This window comes from Notamacropus eugenii, chromosome 2, assembly GCF_028372415.1.
Source record: "Notamacropus eugenii isolate mMacEug1 chromosome 2, mMacEug1.pri_v2, whole genome shotgun sequence".
In the NCBI taxonomy this organism is placed as follows: domain Eukaryota; kingdom Metazoa; phylum Chordata; class Mammalia; order Diprotodontia; family Macropodidae; genus Notamacropus; species Notamacropus eugenii.
In genome coordinates this window covers 331,390,230-331,414,498 of record NC_092873.1, presented here as the reverse complement: position 1 = coordinate 331,414,498, position 24,269 = coordinate 331,390,230, and the positions used below count along the sequence as shown (strand labels likewise).

Sequence of the window (24,269 nt, the reverse complement as noted above, 5' to 3'; positions counted from 1 at the left end):
CTCAAACTCAGTATGTATAAAAACAAAACTCATTTTCTCTCCCCCAGACCCTTCTCCTTGTTCTAACTTCTCTAAAATGCCAGTCTATGTTACCCCACCAATCAATTGCTGTGGCTCCCTATTACCTTTAGGATCAAATATAAAATGATCTGTTTACCTTTTAAAGCCTTTCATCAATTGACCCCTTCATACTTTTCCTGTCTTCTCACATCTTACTCTTCCTACCTCTACTAACCTCCTTGCTGTTCCTAGAATGTGACACTCCATCTCTAGACTCCACATTGACTTCAAGTGTTAGATGCCACCATGTCTGGAGGACTCTTCCTCCTCATTTCCATCAGAAGATGATGAGACTGTCATCCTTCAGTCTCAGCTAAAGTACTACCTTCTGCAAGAAGCCTTTCCTAATCCTCTTTAATTCTAGGACCTTCCCTCTGATACTACCTCACAATTTATCCCACATATATCTGGTTTATACAGTCATTTGCAACTTTTCTCCCCTATTAGACTGTAAGCTCCTAGAAGATGGGGTCCATGTCTTTGCCTTTCTCTATATTCCCAGTATTTAGCACAGAGTATGGCACATACTAAAAGTTTAATAAATGTTTGTTGACTAACTGTACCTAAAGTAGCCCTTTTCATAGAATATAAGAGGGTAGTGGGATGCCAAAAGCACTGGACTTGGAAATGTCATCTTTTAAATCCACACTCTCCTACTTACTAGTTGTATAACCTTGGACCAACTCTTTCACTTCTTCATACTTGTTTCTCCATCTGTAAAGTGAGAGGTTGGAGTAGATGATTAGTTTCTAGTTTGTTTCTATGACCTGGCTTGAGTCTTCCTTGCCCCCTCCCTCAAAGATCAGTCAGCAGCTACTTCCAAATTACTGCCTGCACCCTCTACCTGGATGTCGTAAGTATTGGAGGTCACAGACATTTTGGACTAGAGGGTGTCTATTTCCTGCATGGGAGGGCAGTCATGTGATCACTATCCTCCAAGGAATCAAATTTACTCACACAAATAGACAAGAGAAGAACTGCCAACACCTTTGGCATAGAGGTCAATGGTTCCTAGATCCCTGCAGCACATATCACTTCAGAGGAACTTGTATGAAACCTGAGTGCAATGGTGTCACGTTGTATTTGGCATTCAAAGTCTTTCACAATCTGCCTTCAGCCTACTTTTCCAAATAAATTGCTCTCCTTCGTGCACTCTTAAGTTCCAGCTGAACCAGCCTACCTGTTCCCATTACATGACATTCTATCTCCTACATCCCTGTCTTTGGACAAGCTGTCCCTCATGTCTGGAATATATCTCGCCTAAACTTGCCTTTTAGAATCCCTAGCTTCCTTTAAAGTTCAGTTCAAGTGCCACCTACGAGAAGTCTACATGAGTCCCCCTAATTGCTAGTGCCCTCTCCTAACCTCCCCCCCTAGAGATTACTTTGTGTTCTTTTTTATATATATTTTGTATTTATTTTTCTGCGTACATGCTGCTTCCCCCTTCCCCAAATAGAATGTGAATTTCTTGAAGGCAGGGACTCTGTGTGTGTATCTGTCTGTCTGTCTGTATCTTTGATTTTCCAGTAAACAAATGTTTAGTGAATGAAGGAGAGGAGAAGAGAAATGTAGTTTAGAGATGGTGACATGGGGCAGGGAAGGAGACACAGGTAACCTTAGGATATAGGGAAGGAGGAAGGAGAAAGGGTTTGGATTAAAGGGGGAGGGGAGAAATTATTTTTAGGTTACTCTGACCCAGCACCTGCTACTCCCTACCACAACAGAGAAAGGAAAAGGTAGAAAAGGAAGAAGAGGGAAGGGAAGGGAAAAGGAAAGGAGTTAAGACTAAGGAGAAGAGACTTTTTAGGTTCCCTGCTGTTACTCTGACCTAGCACTGGTTGCTCCCAACCACCAACAATCTCCTAAAAAAAAAAAAATACAAACCTAAAGTACGTTGATTTTTCATGACCAGCCTCAAGGAATTTGATTTTAAAGGCAACAAAAAGACCCCTCAAACTCTTTTTCAATTGTTTCTCATAGTCCTGTAAGAAGAGACATTCTTTCCACATTTCAAGATAAAAATTTGAAAATGCACATCTGGGAGGGGGAATTAATAGGTATGAATGAAATTTAGTCAGTATATAAATAGTAATATCCTATCTATTCTTGTTTTGATAGGAGGTTAGAAAGCAGAAAAGTCATAGGCTTCAAGCCAGGAAGGAGAAGACACTGAGGAAGAAAAGGAAGCAGAAAAGGGAGAAAAGAGCCAGCAGTGACAAACTTCTTGACCTCACAATTTTGCCTGCCCTATTTTTAATCTGTCTAAAGGGCAAACAGAAGCTGTTTGATAAGGTACTTCACGTATATATGATGAGGGCTGGAAGGTGGCTGAGACACTTACAAAGACCAGGGCATCAGGGGCAGGTCACCTGGAAGGAATTCACAGACTGAAGCATTGCTGAGGTCAAGGTAAAGATTTATTACACTTTTCAGTGTGCAAGAGTTCTTAGGGAATCTGCAACCTTAGAGGGATACAGGTAAAGTTTATATAGGCTATTCTATAGGAAACATGTGCCAAATATGCTAACTAGGTGTTTGGGGGTGGGATTAGGGAGTGGTTAAGGAGTGGTCAGATCTTAAAGGAAAATGCACTTTTAGTATCTACTGAGCAGGTATTTTACCCAGAATTCATCAGGAAATAGCGCAAGGGGGTGCTATATGGAGGTGTGATCTTAGGCCTGAAACATCACTAAGTCAACTAGTAGTCACAGCTGACTCAGAAATGCCAGGCTGCTCTCATCAATGTCTTATTAGACACAATAAATGTATGTCTAAGTCTAGGATACATATGACTGGTCAGTGAGTAGTACATGTCTTTATGACCCAGTGCACAGCCAGTTCAGCCAGTACATAGCTGGTTCAGACTAATAAGTTCTATAGGTATAGCTGGCTGCTGTAGCAGGAAGAGAGATCATGGTTGTTGCTGGGGCAGGCTGTATCCTTGGGCTGGGGAGAAACTACCTGGGATAGTATTTTGAGGCTAGGGAGAAATGTGATTTTTAAAGAGAAATGTGAATTTAGGACTGGGGCCCAAGCACCCAAGCACCCTATCATATCCTGAGGTACTACAAAATCAAGACTGGAAATCAATACTCTCAAATGTTTAATCCTGTAACCCTTGTACATGATTGTGGGGTAAAAATCAATTTATCATCCTGTATGTTTATCTAGTTAGCTAATCCTATAACAAAATAATTCATGCGTTAGGAAAATAAATAAAATGCAATCCAGTTAAGTGTTTATTCAGTGCCAGCTAAGTGTCAGGTGCTGTATTAAGTGTTAGGAGTACAAAACAAAAACAAAAAGCATAACAACAACAAAAAAACCCCACAACCACATCTCTTGTCCTCAAGTTTACATTACACTGACAGAATTCATAATGTACATAAAGAATTAAAATATAGAATATATACCAAGCAATTTTCATAGGAAGGCACTAGCAGAACTAGGAAAATCAAAATAGACTTCCTAAGCTTTGAAGGAAGTTAGAAATTCTAAGAGATTCAGGGGAATGGTAAGCAAGGTAATACGGCAGTGATGGGGGATGGGATTTGCGCTAGACCTCAAAACCCCTAAACCAAGTCTCTGGCTTGAGGCACTAGGTCCATGCCAGTATAATCCTTTGAACTGCCCTTTCATTGTGACCCTCCTTGTCTTTACCTGACCCTCCCAGGCAACTTGCCACTCCTAAATAACATCTAGCTCCTCCCACAGTCTTTCTGTACAAAAGTATCCATCTTTTTCCAATTAAATTGCCCAGATTCTTAAAATCCTGCCCACTTGGCAACACAATAAATGGTGTCTCTGACTGAAGGAAGACTTGAACAGTTGAATTCTTTTAAGGCAGACCCATGCCCTTTGCCCTGATATTTCCAGGTTCTTAGCTCCCCTAGACCACAATAACTGGAGTTTGGAGCCCATGAAGAAAAATAATGTGTAGTAAGCTTGGAAAGGTAGGCTGGGCCCAGTTTGTAAAGGACTTTAAAAAAAAAGCCAAAGAGAAGTTCATACTTTATCTCTGAGGTAAGAGGAAGCCACTTGAGTTTCTTGAGCGCAGAGTGACTTGCCCAGATCTGTGCTTTGAGAATTATCATTTTGGTAACTGTGTAAAAAATGGTTTAAAGAGAGGCAAGGCTAGAGGCAGGGAGATCAACTAAAAGGCTGTTGCAATAATCCAAGTAATAGGTGATAGGTCCCTGAACTAGGGTAGTCATGGTATTAAAGGTGAGGAGAAAGATGCAAGAAATAGTATGGAGATAGAATTCATAACACATGGTAACTGATTACATATGAGGGATGAAAGAGGGAGAAGAGTTTAAAATAACTCTGAGTTGTATACTTGGGTTACCAGAAAGATGATGGAGCCTTCAATAGAAATAGAAGCTAAGAAGAGTAATAGGTTTAGAAGCAAAGACAACAGGTTCTGTTTTAAATATATTAAGTTTGAGATGTATGTGGGACATCCAATTGGAAAAGTCCAGCAGACAGTTGGTGATGAAGGATAAAAGTTTGGAAGAGAGAGTAGGCTTGAATATATAGATCTTGAAGTCATCTGTATAGAGGTAATAGTTTAATCCATGAAAGTGTCACTAAGAGATAGTTGAGCAAGAAAGAGAAGAGGGCCCAAGATATAGTCCTTCAGAATACCCATGTCCAGGGAATGGGACAAGGATAATGATTCTGCAAAGGAGACTGAGAAGGAGCAGAGCAACCAGACTGAAGCAGTAAGAAGAGTCACAGAAGGAGAGGAGTTCAACAGTGTCAAATGCAGAGGGCAAAAGGGATAAGGAACAAGGAAAGGCCATCAAATTTGGCAATTCAGAGATTCCTGGGAACCTTTCAAAGAGTGGTTTCAGCTGTTTTAAGATTGGAAACCATATTGAAAAGAGCTTAAGAAAGATGAGATGAGAAAATAGAGACTAATATAGACAGCTTTTTTCTAGGATTTTGAGAGAGAAGATATATAAGAAAGTTGAAGTGACAAGAATTTTTTTTCCTTTTGGCAATTAATTCCCAATTATACTCACTAACTAAATGGAACAGAGGCATGGATAATTGAAAATAAATGATCATAGGTAATAGGATTTTGAACTAGAAGGAATCTTTGAGTCCTAGTTTAGTACTTTCTTTTGACACATTTAGAAACAAGCCTAGAGAAGAGAAATGATTTGCCTAAAGCTACCCAAGGTTGCAGAAGCCCTTTATACTTCATCATGCTGGGATGATTCTTACCACTCCTATTTCCTCCTTTGGTTTCTCTTTTTTCCTTCCATTCCACTGTCATTTCTTTAAATAGTCTCTATTTAAAAAGAACTGTGTGTGTGTGTGTGTGTGTGTGTGTGTGTGTGTGTGTGTGTGTGAGGGAAGGGGGGGTTGAGGTGGGGGAGGGGAGAGTGTATCCTTTCCATTAGACTTCTTCCTCTCCCAATCTTTCCTTACAATTACAGAAACCTGGCTTCCCCCAGAAGACACCACATCCTGGCCTTCCTCTCCTGCATATACCTTCTTTCATGGCCCCTGAAATACTGGTCCAGAAGAATAGATTAACATGCCTTTCTTGCTCCTTACTGCAACTCCCAAGTCCTTCTCCCACCATTGTCACTCAGAAGCCTCTACACCTCTGAAGTTCACTCCTTCTCAATATATCACCCAATCCAGGCGATTTTACCTACTGGTCCAAAAGTCAGTGCCCTTTCTTCCTAAAAGAATTTAGTAAATAGCTCAAAGTTGTCCTCTTCAGGTATATCCCCTATAGGGTTGTCAAAGCCTTCAACATGACTCAGAACCCATTTAATTTTCATCCTCCCAAACTCTAAGAGAGCATCAAATTTGTGACCCTCAGGATATATGAAGCCCACAGTACTCCCAAGTGTGATCAAGCCAGTTTCAAATTAATTAGGAAACATTAAAAAAAATGAATACAAATACAATAAAACATAGATGATACTACTTTTTAAAACTAAGTCAATATGCCACCCCCAGGGACCCTTATGTTTGGATTAGTGGGCCCAGTTTCTATTTCAGTTTGACACCACTGCTCTAAAGTAATCCAGGGGTATATCTGGATATTTCCACATCAACTACCATAATGCTGCTTCCTTCCTTCCTTCTTTCCCTCCCTCATTCTCTCACTTTCCCTCTTCCTCTGCTACTTCCCTCCTCTCCCTCCCTCTGTCCACATAGGGAATCATACCCTTACCTGTGGGTGCTTTGCCCAAAGTGATGAGTGCAGGGTGCATCCCAAGAATGTTGGGGTGCCACCTGAAATGATAAGGAACAAACTCTAGACTATTCGGTAATCTAGACAATAGGTCTATTATCTTAAAAGAATTCAAATTTACTCAAACAGTCTCCAAGTTAAAGAAAGGAATTTATTGGGGTGATGCACGCAAATGGGCATGCTTCTGAATGGGAACAGATTTAGTGAAGACTTCTCAGGAATGTGGAGCCTTGTCCCTGGAGTGAAGGAGACCTCCGGCCCAGGTTTCCATTCCTCCAGAGTCGGGTGATTTCTATATAAGGCTATGTATTGCTTTAGGATCAGTGATTGCATATGACTCCCTAACTCCTCAATGCCTAATGACGTGTATTTAAGCGGGCTTTGTAACATCCAGGAGCAGGAAATTTGAACTGGGTTTCAAAAGGGATTGGTTAGATTTCGGGCCTAGAATGTAAGACCTTGCTTCTTAGCCAATGAGAATAATGGTCAGTGGTGGGAGGGGACTTTCGTGTCAGGGTCTATATAAATTGCCATTCTGCTTCTGTAAGGCACCTCCCTACTCCAGCTTTACTGGTGAAGGGACCGCCCAGTTTTTCTTCCGCGAGAACCGAATAAGGGAGATTTTTCTGTTTTTACCTTGAGATGCCTCTGAGTAGTCAATTTGAGTAAGGGGGTTCGTGCTTTCCCCCACACGCACTTCCACGTGGGAGAAACAGCATTAGGCCCTGCTCCCCTTAGGGAGCAGAGTGCGGCCCTACTTCCCATAGGAAGCAAAGGCCGTTATGGGGTTTTGGCTTCTGGTTTAAATACAATTTTATGGAACAGGGGGAATGGGGACAAGAGAATGGGTGGAGCAAGCATGGCTCCAAAATGACTAGGATACTCCGAAGGTGCTTTTATTATACAGATAAGCAAAGAGAATAGGAAAAGGGAGAGGAAAAGTTGTTCTGGAATTGGAGGTGCTTTGTGGTACAAAGTAAGCTAAAAGTAAGATCACAGTCGAGGTTTTTAATGCATAGTCTTCTTTTCTGGCTGGTCACACCTGGCATCTTACCCCATGTCTCACATCCTGCATCCTGCTTGCTCCATCTGCCTTGAGCAGAAGGCTTACCTGTCTGCCTCACTTCATCATTAGGAATATAAATTTTGATTGCTGAAACCTTAGAAGATATCTTGGGGATTATAGACTTGATTTCTTTTTTTAAGGACCATGCTTTAAACCCAAATCATTTTGGCTTTCATTGACTGGCCAGCAATAGGTCCCAGCCCAAGCCTCATTTGGTCACTGTTTGGGCTCTGAAGGCTCAGAGTGTAAATAGCAATTGTTTCTATTTGGGCCAAAAACCCTGAAGGTCTTCCTCCCCCCAGTTTTTTAGCTAAGTAAAAGAGGCCATTCTTTGTCTTACTTCTTACCTAGTCTTAATCACTGAATGGGCATTACCTCAGTCAAACCAAGACCTGGGAAAGACCTTAGTTTTAAAAGGCCAAGGTCCCCCACTGCATCTGGGGCCATCTCCAGTCAGTACTGATCTATATCTTGCCACTGGATCCAGACAGCTCCAGAGGAGAGAGTGAGGCTGGTGACTTTGCACAGTTCTACTTCACTTAAATCCAATTCACTTTTAAGTCATGATGATGGGGTTCAGACTCTGGGAACCTCCTCTAACTCTTCTTGAATCTCCCCACTTAATCTGGCCTTTCATACTCAAATCTGTGGCCATTTATCTGTTACCTCTTGATTTCCCCACCAGCTTCCCACTCAAACCCTCCACAGTCTGATATCTCTTGATTGCCTCCAGCTGTTTCCCACCCTGGATTACATCACTAGTTACCCCAATTCCATCAAGATTCTCCTTAGACCAGTCTCCCAGACCACTAGACCACCTCTAGATCTTTCCCATAGGCTTTCTGTATATAAGTTCCATCTCACCTCCATCAAGTTGCTCAGATTCAATCCAGCTCAGATTCTATCTAGCTGGGATTCTATCTGGCCCACTTGTAAAAACAAGCATTAAAAATACTTAGGCTCCTTAAGAGTCAACCCAATATGGCTAATCTTTAATAAACTTTGTTTTACTTTGGCTTTAAGAAGGCTTGAGTCGAATTCAGTTGAGCAGGACCCAGCGTATTGGTATTTCAGGGTCCCCGCACCCCTAAACCTTATCAATGACATCACCTTCCTTGATGTGGTCAACTTGAAAGTTTGGCTAAAAGAGGCAAACAAGCTAGGTGGTATATAAATTCATATTGTTTATTCCCTTAAAGCTAGCTAACACATGTATATACAGAACCAGAGCTTAAATTCTGACTGCCTGATAAAAGAATAACAAGCCTTTTATACATTTTAGAACAATCCCAACTCAGAATGTCTGTGTCCCTCAGATTTATGATCTCCACATGTATTTAACCATAGCATGAAAAAGGAATTTTCTTAATTGAATAGGTTGTAAATACAATAAGATAAGAGAGTGTCAATTGAAAATACAATCCAGGATATCTGTGTTTCTTTGACCATTAATACAACATAATATAGTGTATGTCAATAAAATATTGAGATAACACAAGTCCCATTGTTCAAGACAGCGTCTTGGGTTAAAGTGCCTCATCCTTATTACTATGAACAGAGGAATGCTTTTAGCTTCATTTAGCCTTGTAGTTGTTGACACAGGAAGAGGCATTCACTAGGTTTAGAAGGGCATGTCAGGCAGAAGTTCTCCTTCTGGTTGATTAGTTCAGGCTTTGGCCCTTATTGGGGTTCAAATGATCCGAAATGATTATCAATGTCATGGTTCTCCTTGAGAAAGAAGGACAAACAAGGAACGTGAATTAAAATGCCACCTCTCTGAGCCTCTCACCCTACTTTAGTAAATTGATTACTGTTCCAGAAAAAAACACCTTTCCCACAGTTGCTCAAGCCTCTCTGTATATAAAAATTCTTAATCTCATATGCTAAAAATTCCTGGCCATACAATTTATTAACAATGTAACATCTACTAAATAGGCATTAACATTGTTTCAGTTGTGAGAACGATGATAACCAGAGTCACCTCTGTTACTGTTACTCTTGAGTTCTCACTTTTGGAATAGAGTCCCACTGAAGGGGTATGGATCCATCCTCTCCCCTCCCCCACCCCTACCTTGAATTTTCCCATGAATTTTAAGGACCCAGCCCTGGCTCAACTCATCTGAGTATAATCCTTTCATTGTGACCGGACCCAGCCCCACCCTTCATTGTCTGTTACCTCCAGACCTCCCCAAGTACTTCCCACCCTTAATCCATCTAGACCCCTTCTTGGTTATCTCTGGGTCACCCTAAACTATTAGCCACTCCTTGATCTCATCCTAATCTTCCCATAATCTTTTTCACTTTAAAAAGGGTCAGTCTTGTCTACCAAAGGCACAGATTCTTAAAATCCCACCTGCTCCTATTAGCCACACAATAAACCTTGTCTCTGACAGAGAGAAGGCTTGAGTCAAATTCTTTTGAGGCAGATCCACACCTTTTGTCCTTGAATTTTGGGGTTCCCAGCACCCCTAGACCGCAACACCACCATTTACTTCTAAGGATGGCAAACTCTTTCAAGAATTCGCTTCATAATGTTTCTTTGTGAGTTAAAAGTTAAAAAGAGTTCTCTCAGGAAAGAAATTCTCCTCATCTTTTCTCCCTGTACCTCACTCTCTTTAGCCATACACAGTCTATTCAGAATGACAAATAAGCTGCTGGTGCTTCAAGAGTCTCTTTCCTCCTAAAGAGAGAGCAACAATATCGTCTTTGTAGGAGAAACTATGGAACCTAGTATTATGTATGTTAGCAACTTCAGCCTAGACATTAATATGTCTGCAATACACTTGCTTCCTATTTAATCAACTTTTTCAAGTCCTATAACATGTATGTATCTTCACACCATCTCAGCGACACAAAGGATGCACATACATTTAATCTTATTACAAGTGTTCTACTTCCGCAATTCGTAACTCTGAAATTTACCAGTTGATAATGTTGATCACCATTTCCTTCTTGATATGATCTCACATTCCTGGGTTTTCATGATATTGCTCTGAGTTCCATGAGTGGTTGTCATTTTTAAGGGAAAGAATTTGGTTTTCTTCTCTTTTTTTAAAGCAGGTTATCTGTTCATATATTTTGTTATTTTTTAAAAAAGAAAAACAGCCAAGCTACTAGTTTTATTTATCTATTCAATGGTCTTTTTACTTTCAACTTTTTAAATCTCTTCCTTAATTTTTATAATTTCTACACTATTTAATTGTGGATTACCCCCTCAGAATTGCTTTTGCTGCATCTCCTTCCTGTCCAGCTCTCTCTATGCCCCTCCTAAATCTATTCTCCATTCTCAATGCTTCTGTTTACTCTATCCTTATTTTCCCAAGCTATTACCTTTGTTTTATCCTCACTTTTCTCTCTTCAAAATCTTATTCCTTTAGTTAACTGGTCCAGCTTTTCCCTGTCTTCAGTCCATGATTCCCTTGCCTCTTCCTCTCTCCCTTGCAAATTTTCATTCTCTACCCACTGGCTCATTGCATACTGCCTGATAAAGATTTGAAAAGGGTACTTTAAGGTCCCCTACTATTGCAGTTTTACTGTCTATTTCTCTTCTTTTTCTATTATTTAATTTATTTTTAATTTTCAACATTTACTTCCACAAGATTTTGAATTCCAGATTTTCTCCAATCTCTCCCCTCCCCACACCCCAAGACAGAGTGCATTCTGATTACATGTTCCACCAATCTGCCTTCCCTTCTATCACACACATATATATACCACCTTTTACCTTATCCCCTTCCCTTTTATTTTCCTGTAGGGCAAGATAGATTTCTATACCCCAATGCCTATATATCTTATTTCCCAGTTGCATATAAAAACAATTTTTAACATTCATTTTTAAAACTCTGAGTTCCACATTCTATCCCTTTCTCCCTCCTAATCCACCCTTGTTGAGAAGGAAAGCAATTCTATATAGGCCATACATGTGTAGTTATGCAAAACACTTCCATAATAGTCATGTTGTGAAAGATTACATTTCCCTCCATCCTATCCTGCTCCCATTTATTCTATTCTCTCCTTTGACCATGTCCCTCCTTAAAAGTGTTTGTTTCTGATTACCCCCTCCTCCCATTTGCCATCTCTTCTATCACCTCCCTCTCTTATTCACTTCCCCCCTACTTTTCTGTAGGGTAAGATAGATTTTCATACCCAATTGAGTGTATCTGTTATTCCCTCCTTAAGCCAAATTCAATGAGAGTAAAGTTCACTCATTTCTTGTCACCTCCCCCCCTTCCCCTCCATTGTAAAAGCTTTTTCTTGCCTCTTTTATGTGAAATAATTTACCCCATTCTACCTCTGCCTTTCTCTTTCTCCCAACACATTCTTCTCTCACCCCTCGATTTTACTTTTTAGATATCATCTCTTCATAATCAATTCACTCCTCCAACTACCCTAATACTGAGAAAGATATAAACAGTTCAACTTTAATAAGTCCCTTATGATTTCTCTTTCCTGGTTACCTTTTCCTGCTTCTTTTGAATCTTGTATTTGAAAGTCAAACTTTCTATTTAGCTCTAGTCTTTCAGTAAGAATGGCTGAAAGTCCTCTATTTCACTGAATCCCTATTTTCCCCCCTGAATTACTATGCTCAGTTTTGCTGGGCAGGTGATTCTTGGTTTTAATCCTAGTTCCTCTGGCCACTGGAATATCAAATTCCAAGCCCTCTTATCCCTTAAAGTAGAAGTTGCTAGATCTTGTCTTATCGTGATTGTATTTCCACAACACTTGAATTGCTTTTTTCTGACTGCTTGCAATATTTTCTCCTTGACCTAGGAACTCCAGAATTTGGCTACAATATTGCTAGGAGTTGGGAGGTGGAGCTAAGGTGGCAGAGTAAAAGCAGGGACTTCTAGAGCTCTCCCCCCAAACCCAGCCAAATATCTGTAAAAACTGACTCTAAAATTCTGGAGCTGCAGAACTCACAGAATGATGGAGAGGAGCCAATCTCCAGCCCAAGACAGCCTGGAAGGCCAACAGGAAGTACCTATCATGCTGGCTGACAGCAGAGGACAGTCTAGTGTGGACCATGCTAGCACAGACAGGACCTGAGCAAGTCTCAGGGGACTAAATCTCTGGTACCTGTGACAGTTTCCAGACTTCACCACCCAAAATACCAAGAACAAATTAGAAGATTAGTAGAAAAAAACTGTGGGACCTGAATGAGAGAATAGAGTGGTCCAGCCCCAGCCCTGGGCAGGGGAGGGGAAGGGGGTAGAGGGGCCCACATCAGCCACAATAGCAGCCACAGAGGCAGTGGCAGCAGCTGTTTCTGGAACTTTAGACTCACAGATTACAGGAGGATCAAGTGGCTAACAGCACCCCTCCTCCCCACTCCCACTGGAAGCAGAGAACTACCTTGACAAAGAGCTCGAAAGTCAAGTAAATGGAAATGAGTAAAAACCAGAAAAAGAATCAGACTCTAGAATCTTACTTTGGTGACAAGGAAGACCAAAACATACAAACAAAAGAAGACAACAAAGTCAAAGCTCCTATATCCAAAGTCTCCAAGAAAAATATTAATTGGTCTTGGGTCATAGAAGAGCTCAAAAAGGATTTTAAAAATCAAGCAAGAGAAATAGAGGAAAAATTAGGAAAAGAAATGAGAGTGATGCAAGAAAATCATGAAAAACAAGTCAACAGCTTGCTAAAGGGGACCCCAAAAATGCTGAAGAAAATAATGCTTTAAAAAATAGACTAACACAAATGGCAAAAGAGATCCAAAAATCCAATGAGGAGAAGAATGCCTTAAAAAGCAGAATTGGCCAGATGGAAAAAGAGATCTAAAAGCTTACTGAAGAAAATAATTCCTTAAAGATTAAAATGAAACAGATGGAAGCTAATGACTTTATGAAAAATCAAGTAATTATAAAACAAAAGCAAAGAAATGAAAAAATAGCAGACAATATGAAATATCTCACTGGAAAAAACCAATTGACCTGGAAAATAGATCCAGAAGAGACAATTTAAAAATTATTGGACTACCTGAAAGTCATGATCAAAGAAAGAACCTAGACATTATCTTTCAAGAAATTATCAAGGAAAACTGACCTGATATTCTAGAAACAGAGGATAAAATAGATATTGAAAGAATCCACCAATTGTGCCTGATAGAGATCCCAAAAGGAAAACTCCTAGGAATAGCCAAATTCCAGAGCTCCCAGGTCACGGATAAAATATGGCAAGTAGCCAGAAAGAAACAATTCAAATACTGTGGAAACACAATCAAGATAACACAAGATCTAGCAGCTTCCACATTAAGGGATCAAAGGGCTTGAATATGATATTCCAGTGGTCAAAGGAGCTAGGATTAAAACCAAGAATCACCTACTCAGCAAAACTGTGCATAATACTTCGGGGGAAAAATTGGTCATTCTATGAAATAGAGGACTTTCTTTTTAAAAAAAATTAATTTATTTTGTTTTCAGTTTTTAACAATCACTTCCATAAGTCTTAAATTTTCCCCCCTCCCTCCCCATACTGTCCCCAAGATGGCATGCAATCTTATATGGGTTCTACACATCCATTTTAAAATAGAGAACTTCCAAGCATTTTTGATGAAAAGACTAGAGTTGAATAGAAAATCTGACTTTCAAATAAAAGAATCAAGTGAAGCCTGAAAACGTAAACAAGAAAGAGAAATAATAAGGAATTTACTAAAGTTGAACTGTTTATATTCCTATATGGAAAGATAATATTTGCAACTTTTCAGATTTTTCTCAACTACTAGGGTAATTGGAGGGATTATATACACATAGACAGAGGGCACAGGGTGAGTTGAATATGAGGGAATGATATCTAAAAAATAAAATTAAGGGGTGAGAGAGGAATATATTGGGAAGAGAGGGGGAGAAATGGAATCGGGAATATTATCTCTTACATAAAAGAGACAAGAGAAAGCTTTTTCAATGGAGGGGAAGAGGGATGGAGGTAAGAGGGAAAGAGTGAACTTTACTCTCATTGAATTTGGCTTAAGGAGGGAATAACATGCACACTCAATTTGGTATGAAAATCTATCTTACACTACAGGAAAATAGGGGAGAAGGGATTAAGCAAGGGAGGGGTTGATAGAAGGGAGAGCAAATGGGAGGTGGGTGTAATTGGAAGTAAACACTTTTGAGGAGAGACAGCATCAAAAGAGAGAATAGAATAAATGGGGGCAGGATAGGATGAAGAAAAACAGTTAGTCTTTCACAACATCACTGTTATGGAAGTGTTTTGCATGACTACACATGACCTATAACAAATTGTTTGCCTTCTCAGTGGGGATGGGTGGGGAGGGAGGGAGGGAGAGAAGTTGGAACTGAAAGTTTTAAAACTTAATATTAAAAATTGTTTTTACATGCAACTGGGAAATAAGACATACAAGTATTGGGGTATGGAAATCTATCTTGTCCTACAAGAAAAAAGACGGGAAGGGGATAAGAGAAAGAAGCAATGTGGTGGAAGATTGGGGGAAGGAGTACTGTACATTGCCTTGGGATTGGCAGAGGGGAGAGATGGGGAGAAAATTTGGAACTCAAAATGTTGTGGAAATGAATGTTAAAAACTGAAAATAAATTAACGAATGAAAAAATTATTCCTAGGAGTTTTCCTTTGGGGATATCTTTCAGGAGGTGATCAATGGGTTTTTTCAATTTCTATTTTCCAGGGGCAGAGCCAAGATGGCGGAGTACAAACACACAAATACGCTAGCTCCGAACCCACAGCCCATGAAATATCTGTAGGAAAGAGCTGCCAATAAATTTGGGAGCAGGAGAAGCCACAGAACAGCAGAGTGGACAAGATTTCTGTTCCAGAGAGCCTGAAAACCTCTCGCAAAAGGTTCTTCACACTGCAGATGCAGAGCAGAGCCCAGTCCTGCGATGGCCGCCCAGCACTGAGAGGAGCAGATCTGAGCAGGCTTCAGGGACAGAATCTCCAGCAGCTGCGCGGGTCGCTCCACCCACAGGTGACAAGGGTCGGTGAGAGGGTCTCTTCGGTGGGTCGAGAGGGGAGTGGGGAGCCCCCATGACTCAGGCCCCCTCGGGAGGCACCAGTGGAGGTGGGAGCAGACCAGGGCTCCCCAAGCAGGCAGGAGCCCGGATCCATTGTTGAAGATCTCTGCATAAACCCCCTGAGGGAACTGAGCCCGTGAGGCGGCCCTGCCCCCACCTGAGCACCTAAACTTGATCTCACACTGAATAGCAACCCTGCCCCCGCCCAAAGCCCTGAGGCTGGGAAGCAGCATTTGAGTCTCAGACCCCAAGCGAAGGCTGGGAGGATCAGGAGGCGAGATGGGTGTGAGGAGAATATTCAGAGCTCAAGTCACTGGCTGGGAAAATGCCCAGAAAAGGGAAAAAAACCAAGACTATAGAGGGTTACTTTCTTGGTGAACAGGTTTTTCCTCCCCTTCTTTCTGATGAGGAAAAGCAGTGCTCACCATCAGGGAAAGACACTGAAGTCAGGGCTTCTGTATCCCAGCCCACTCAATGGGCTCAGACCATGGAAAAGCTCAAAAAGAGCTCAGAAAATTTTGGAAATTATGTTAGAGAGGTGGAGGAAAAGCTGGGAAGAGCAATGAAAGACATGCAAGCAAAGTATGAACAGCAGATCAGCACCCTGCTAAAGGAGACCCAAAAAAATGCTGAAGAAAATAACACCCTGAAAAATAGGCTAACTCAATTGGCAAAGGAGGTTCAAGAAGCCAATGAGGAGAAGAATGCTTTCAAAAGCAGAATTAGCCAAATGGAAAAGGAGATTCAAAAGCTCACTGAAGAAAATAGTTCTTTCAAAATTAGAATGGAACAGATGGAGGCTAATGACTTTATGAGAAACCAAGAAATCATAAAACAAAACCAAAAGAATGAAAAAATGGAAGATAATGTGAAATATCTCATTGGAAAAACAACTGGAAAATAGATCCAGGAGAGACAATTTAAAAATTATGGGCCTACCTGAAAGCCATGATCAAAAAAAGAGCCTAGACATCATCTTTCATGAAATTATCAAGGAAAACTGCCCTGAGATTCTAGAACCAGAGGGCAAAATAAATATTGAAAGAATCCACTGGTCACCACCTGAAAAAGATCCAAAAAGAGAAACTCCTAGGAACATTGTGGCCAAATTCCAGAGTTCCCAGGTGAAAGAGAAAATATTGCAAGCAGCTAGAAAGAAACAATTCAAGTATTGTGGAAATACAATCAGGATAACACAAGATCTAGCAGCTTCTACATTAAGGGATCAAAGGGCATGGAATAGGATATTCCAGAAGTCAAAGGAACTAGGACTAAAACCAAGAATCACCTACCCAGCAAAACTGAGTATAATACTTCAGGGGAAAAATTGGTCTTTCAATGAAATAGAGGACTTTCAAGCATTCTTGATGAAAAGACCAGAGCCAAAAAGAAAATTTGACTTTCAAACACAAGAATGAAGAGAAGCATGAAAAGGTAAACAGCAAAGAGAAGTCATAAGGGACTTATAAAAGTTGAACTATTTACATTCCTACATGGAAAGACAATATTAGTAACTCTTGAAACTATTCAGTATCTGGGTACTGGGTGGGATTACACACACACACACATGCACACGCACACACACATAGAGACAGAGTGCGCAGAGTGAATTGAATAGGATGGGATCATATCTTTAAAAAAAATGAAATCAAGCAGTGAGAGAGAAATATATGGGAGGAGAAAGGGAGAAATGGAATGGGGCAAATTATCTCTCATAAAAGAGGCAAGCAAAAGACTTTTTTAGTTTGGGGAAAAAGAGGGGAGGTGAGAGAAAAACATGAAGTTTACTCTCATCACATTCCACTAAAGGAAGGAATAAAATGCGCACTCATTTTGCTATGAAAACCTATCTTACAATACAGGAAAGTGGGGGATAAGGGGATAAACAGGGTGGGGGGGGATGATGGAAAGGAGGGCATGGGGAGGAGGGTGCAATGTGAGGTTGACACTCATGGGGAGGGACAGGATCAAAAGAGAGAATAGAAGTAATTGGGGGCAGGATAGGATGGAGGGAAATATAGTTAGTCTTGTACAACACAACTATTATGGAAGTCATTTGCAAAACTACACAGATTTGGCCTATATTGAATTGCTTGCCTTCCAAAGGGAGGGGGTGGGGAGGGAGGGAGGAAAAGAAGTTGGAACTCAAAGTTTTAGGAACAACTGTCGAGTACTGTTCTTGCCGCTAGGAAATAAGAAATACAGGTAAAGGGGTATAGAAAGTTATTTGGCCCAACAGGACAGAGGAGAGGATGGAGACAAGGGCAGAGAGGAATGATGGAGGAGAGAGCAGATTGGTGATGGGGGCAATTAGAATGCTCGGTGTTTTGGGGTGGGGGGAGGGGACAAGGGGGGAGAAAATTTGGAGCCCAAAATTCTGTGAAAATGAATGTTAAAAGTTAAATAAATAAATAAATTTTTAAAAAACCAATTTCTATTTTCTCCACTGTTTTTAGAATATCAGAGCAGTTTTCCTTGATAATTTCTTGAAATATGATGTCTTGGCTCTTTTTTTGATAATGGCTTTCAAGTGGTCCAATAATTTTAAAATTATCTCACCCAGATCTATTTTCCAGGTCAGCTGTTTTTCCAGTGAGATATTTCACATTGTCTTCTATTTTTTTCACTCTTTTGATTTTGTTTTATAATTTCTTGATTTCTCATAAAGTCATTAGCTTCCATTTGCTCCATTCTAATTTTGACAGAATTATTTTCTTCAATGAGCTTTTGAACTCCCTTTTCCATTTGGCCAATTCTGCTTTTTAAAGCATTCATCTCCTCTTTTGCCATTTGGGTTAGTCTATTTGTGAAGGTACTATTTTCTCCAGCATATTTTTTGGTCTCCTTTAGCAAGCTGGTGATTTGTTTTTCATGATTTTCTTGCATCACTCTCATTTCTCCTCTCAATTTTTCTTCTCCTTCTCTTACTTGATTTTCAAAATCCTTTGTGAGTTCTTTCATATCGAATATGATCCATTTATATTTTTCTTGGAAACTTTGGATGTACGTGCTTTGACTTTTTGTCTTCTTCTGGTTGTATGTTTCAATCTTCCTTGTTAACAAAGTAAGATTCTAGAGTCTGATATTTTTTCCACTGTTTGCTCATTTTCCCAGTGAATTACTTGACTTTTTAGCTCTTTGTCAAAGTAGGACTCTGCTTCCAGTGTGGGGTATGTGTACTGTCCTAAGCTTCAGAGATTTTGTGCAGCTTTTTGCAGAGATACTTCTAGGACCTATAAATTTTCATCTCTTCCAAGGTGGTATAAACAAAGGGGAGGTGTTTTCTACTCTCCTGGCCTGTGCTCTGGTCTGAGAGTGATCATAAGTAGTCTTTTCTGCCTTGGAACATGAAGAGGATTCCCTCTCCACCACTGCCACAAGCTCCACCAGGTCAACACTCCTCACCCCAGGACTGCCCTCCAAGATTGCAACCCAGATTAAAACAAAGCAAAGCAAGAGAATCCTGTCTTAGAATCAGCAAAGAGATCCCTGCAATCCCACTATGATCAACCATTCAATCCCCCCACCATTTGTGGACCAAGAGCTCAAGAAGCAACCATTGCTGCTGCCTCCACTGCCTAAGGGCTAGGGTTGGACCATGCCCTTCTCTCACACAGGTCTAACAGAACTTTCTTACTGACCTACTAAGTTGACTGGCATTTTGGGATTGAGAAGACTGGAAAATGCCACAGCTGCCAGTGATTCAGTTCCCTGAGGCCTGTTCTGGCCCTCTCTGTGCCAGCACAGCCCTTGTTAGACTGTACTCCTCTCCCAGCCCAGTGCAATAAACCTTTTCTGTTGACCTTGCAGGCTGTCTTGGGTTAGAAATTTGTTTCGCTGTTATTTTGTGGGTTCTGATTCTATAGAATTTATTTAGAGTCATTTTTTACAGGTATTTGGAAAGATTTGGAGGAGAGCTCAAGCAAGTCCCTGCTTTTGTTTTGGCTTGGCTCTACCCCCCCCCCCCATTTCTCTTTTTAATTCAATTTTTTCTTTAAGAATTTAAGTTATAAATATGTATATACACATATATATTAAGTATTGATATTGATTTTTCATCATGCTTTTAAGCAATGATGTAATTTCCTTTGTCTCTTTTCATCTTATCTATATTTACTATACACTTATCTAAAATCATGACTGTTACACATGCTTTTTTAGTTCAACTAAAGCATAATAGATTTTGACCTCATTTTAACTTCATATGATCCTTTGTGCTTGAAGAGTTTCTTGTAAATAACATATTGTCAGATTGTTTTCTAATCCATTCTACTATCCTCTTGTTTTATGGGTGCATTGGTCCCATTCATTTACAGTTACGATTGTTAATTGTGTATTTTTTGCCACCCTGTCTTCTTGTTCTTTTTTATCTTTGAATTCACCTTCATCTTTATAAATAAGAAAGTAGTTGAAAAGAGGGGATTTGCCTGACACTTGTAATCTTACAAGTGAAACACTCTAATTCCTTTCTATTGTAGTTCTTTTTTCTTTACCTTGCTCTAATCCCAGATTTTTATTCTCTTATTTTTCTTTTAATTCTCCTTCATGTTCCCCTTTCCAACACTGGAATTTATTTTGCTCATGACTATTCCCTTACCCACCCTGCCCTCCCTCTCTGACCCCACTCCACTCTTTCCTTGTTCCTATTCCCTCTTATTTCTTTTTGAGCTTAACATAACTCTATATTAATATCTGGCAAAGGGAGGAATTTGGAAGGGTATAGTGTTCTTTCTTTATCTAATTCAGATGAAAGTGAGGCTCGTGGGATCCCTATCTCCCCACCCCTACTCCTTCCTCATTACTATAGTCTTTATTTTACCTACCTCTATTATACAATGATTTCATTCCCTTTCTTCCTCCAGTCTTCCCAGTGTAGTCTCCTGTCTCTCCTACTTTTGTCTTCTCCTAAGACCACTAAAACAACGCAAGTACCCACTGACCTTCTGTAATTTTCACTTTTCTCTATGATACCTAAGGATATATGAGGCTTCTGAGAAGACATAGACAATAGTCAGTAAATATATATTAAGTACCTACTATGTGCCAGACCTTGTCCTACATACTAGGGATACAAAGAAAAAGTATAAAACAGTTCATTCCTTCATGGAACTTACAATCTAATAGGGGAAGACAACACATAAAAAAAAGCTGAAAAGTAGAGGTAGAGAGGAGGGAAAGAGTACCCCACACAGGGACATGTTGAAGTCCTGTGGCCAGGGTGGGAAATGATTTGAGAAAGTAGATTCCCTGAAACCCCCTTAAAAGGCACAGGATTAGGATGGAGCTCTCCTTGCAGAAAGGGAATATTTCATTTTTCTCTTTGTATTTCCAAAGGCCAGCACAGAGCTTAATGTTTATTGATTAATTAAGGATAAAATGTACTTAGAAACCACCTCATTAAGCTCTTTACACAAATATAAGTTTAAAATTTTTAAATATTAATTCTGATTGAGTGAAGTGCATACTTACCAACCTAAACTGACTTTGGCTGAAAGGGAGCTGGGGGAGAGGTTGGATGTATTCATAAACAATCTCCCTAATATTTCTTGCCTCTCTTTGATGTCAAAGTTACCAAAAACACACTTTTCTCCAGATATAATATTTGACTAAAGACAAAGTCTATTCCTGAGTGCAGGGTGTTAGTATATATTATATGCCCAAACTCACAGAACTATAGGTTTTAAGTCTTAAGCAATTTGATGAACTTACTTAGGTGCTATAGAACTGGTAAATGTATTCTTATTTGAAATTCAGCGTCATTTGCTTAATCATCAAACATCAAGAGTTTGAGGACTATAACTTTGATGGAAAGCAGGCAGGCCAACTGTGAACAAAGGAATTTATTTTCATGCAAATTTCCCTAAGCAAGGAAAAAAAAGAAAAGCTGTGCATAAACAGGCTACATAGAGCTTATTTCCCAGGAATGTGCATAAAAGTTTTAAAAGTTCACCATAATGGCTTGCTTCACCATAATGAAGGATTATGAGGACACTTTGCCTACTTCCTGGGCTGTAACAGGTATAAGAGAGGCTAGAAATAAGAGTTCTTAACTTCATTTCTTGATTTTTCTGGTTCTGTACCAAGATTCCAAAAGTTCTTTTGCTGTTGTTGTTGTTTAGTCATTTCAGTCGTGTCTGAGTCTTAGTGACCCCATTTGGGGTTTTCTTGGCAGAGATACTGGAGTGGTTTGCCATTTCCTTCTCCAACTCATTTTTCAGATGAGGATCTGATTCAAACAGGGTTAAGTGACTTGCCCAGGGTCATACAGCTAGTAAATATCTGAGGCCATATCTGAATTCACAAAAATGAGCATTCCAAGCTCTATCCTCTGCAAGCTAAAGAGTTAGGTGTTTTTGGTTTTGGTTTTGTTCGAGGGGCAGGGATGTAATTAACACTATAAAACAATGAGTTTCCATGCTGCCCCTAGTGGATGGAACAAGCAAGGGCTAGGTTTTGCAGTAATTCAATTCTGAATATTCAGGCAACTAAATTTGAAGTTGGCAGTGAGAGAAACTTTGGCTTTAGAATTATCTTAATTACCCAAAAGTAAATGTTCCACTTTTCCCTCAGCTAAGCAGCAAGGAAGACAAACAGAGGTGGGTAGGGAAGAGATAAAATGTGTATGCCTATAAATGTGTATCCGTGTCTATTTTTTGAAATTACCAATTGTTCTTAATTATCTGTACCTGTGTGTTCTCTGGATAATTGAGAGTTAATTATATATCAGGAAGAATCACTGGTAATAAAGAACTAGAATAACCAGATTTAATTTAGGCCAAACCTGATAGAAAGGATTCAAATTTGCAATGCCCAGGGCAAGTAGTGTACTAAACCTTTGTAGGTAATACGGTATATTTTGATTGTGACACCAGAATCATCAGGCCAGAAGAGAGCTGAAGATATCAGAGTTTTCCCTTACCTTTTCAGCTTTCTCTCAGATTACCTCCCTCCATGTACACTTAAACTCACTCCATCTAAACTTGACTACTCTCTGTCCCAGGAACACATCCTGAGCTTGCTTTCCTGCCTTCTCCTTCTCCTAAACTAGAAGCCCTTTAAAGTCAAGGGCTGTGTCATTTACACTTCCTAATCTTCCCCAGTTTGTAACATAGTATTCTACATGTATGTAGATACTTAATAAATGTCTGTTGAATTGGATTGTTTCATTCCTGACAGGAGTGTATCTAAACCAAATCTAGTGGAAATGAAATCCAATATAAGAACCTTGTTGGAACACTGTGCTATAAATTAAGCCCATTTCTTCATGTTCCATTATACAACAGCTAACACTTAACATATATTTTATACCTCTCCATCATCATAGGGAATATGAAATAAGAGAATCATCATCTTCAGCTGAGAAAATAAAACCTCAAAAGAATTTGCTTCATTTGTATCCCAGGTCTACTGAAAGTGAGATCCCTTGATTTGGAATCATAGGACTCACCCTGGCTCTACAACTTAATAGCTGTAGGATCTTGAACAACTCACTTCACCTTTCTGTGACTCATTTCCTTCATCTGTAAATTGAAAAGGCTGGACTACAATCTCTTCAGTTCCCTTCCAGGGTTAAAAATCCTATGATTCTATTCTTATAAATCCATTGCTCCTTCCTATATCATACTGTCTTCAATGCATGTGAAGAACATTTGATCATGCATGGGTCACAGATTCTGAGAGTTGGAAGGAACCTTACTATTTAGTTAAAGCCACATGAAAGAAATCCTCATTGCAACATACCCAACAAGTGGTCATCCAGCTTCTGCTTGATGACCATCTTGGTTGCCTTCTTCAAACATTCTCCATCTTATCAATGTCTGTCATAAACTATGGTGGCCAGAACTGAACACAATACAGCCTAGAGTACAAAAGAACAAATGATGTTACCTATTCTTGGAAGCTGAATATTTCCCTCTTAAAGAAGCCTAAGAAAGAATTCAAAATTGGCTTTTTTTTTACTTCTATATCTCCCAATTGACTCACATTGAGCTCCAAGATCTTTATCAAAACTGCGGACTATCCATGCTGCTTACATCTTATACTCGGTAAGTTTTTTTTTTCATTTACCTCTACTGGATGTCATCTTATTAAATTCAGCCCAATGCTTTAGACTGTTAAAATTCTTTTGGATTTTGACTGGGTGATCCAGCTTGGAAGTGTAAAACTCAAGCAGAAATGGAGTTCACTAATCTGTACATAAGGATCTCTGTAGGACACACTGAAAATGTGTAATATTATTAGGTTTTATTATATTTATCTTGTTAAATATTTCCCAGTTATATTTTATTCTGGTTTGACCATACTGGTGGGTGCTGTGGGCCACGTGTTTGACACCTTTGATCCAGCTATCTTTCACAGCTTAGTGCCATCTACAAATTTGATAAACATGCCATTTTTGTCTTTTATCTACATCACTGATGAAAATATTAAGTAGCACAGGGTCAGTGCCTGGGATGCTCAGCTGGAGATTTCTGATGACATTGAACCATTAACAATTACTCTTTGAGTACAGCCCATCTAGGTCTGAATCCATCTGATTGTATGAGCACCTAATCTATCTCTCTATATAAATGCACCACAAAATAACATACTAACAATAATAATACTATTTATATAGTACTTACTATGTGCCAGGACTATGCTAAACACTTTCTAATTATTATCTCATTTAATGCTCATAACCCTGCAAAGTAGGTGCTAATATTGGCCCCATTTTCTCCTTAGCTGATGAAACTGAGGCAGAGATTAAGTGACTTACCTAGGTTCACACAGCTAATAAGTGTCTGAGGTTGGATTTGAACTCATATCTTCCTGGCTCCAGCCTTGGTGCTCTATCCACTGTACATAAAAATACTTTATCAAAAGATTTCCTAAAAATCTAATAGACTCTATCCACATCCTCATTTACTAGTTTAGAAATTCTGGAAATGAG

At 39.7% G+C, this 24,269-nt stretch overlaps 1 protein-coding gene across 5 annotated transcripts in view; it reads right to left on the bottom strand.

Moving 5' to 3' along the window:
* ARSG (arylsulfatase G) overlaps positions 1-24,269 on the bottom strand; it is a 188,534-nt gene that overhangs the window by 115,101 nt on the left and 49,164 nt on the right. Inside the window, exon 1 of one of the 5 annotated variants that reach the window (XM_072645497.1) lies at positions 722-6,199. The exons of the other annotated variants lie outside the window; for them this stretch is intronic. The gene's annotated coding sequence lies outside the window, so the exon portion shown is untranslated. Of the gene's footprint in view, positions 1-721; positions 6,200-24,269 lie in introns of those variants that run through there. 5 annotated transcript variants of the gene reach the window in all.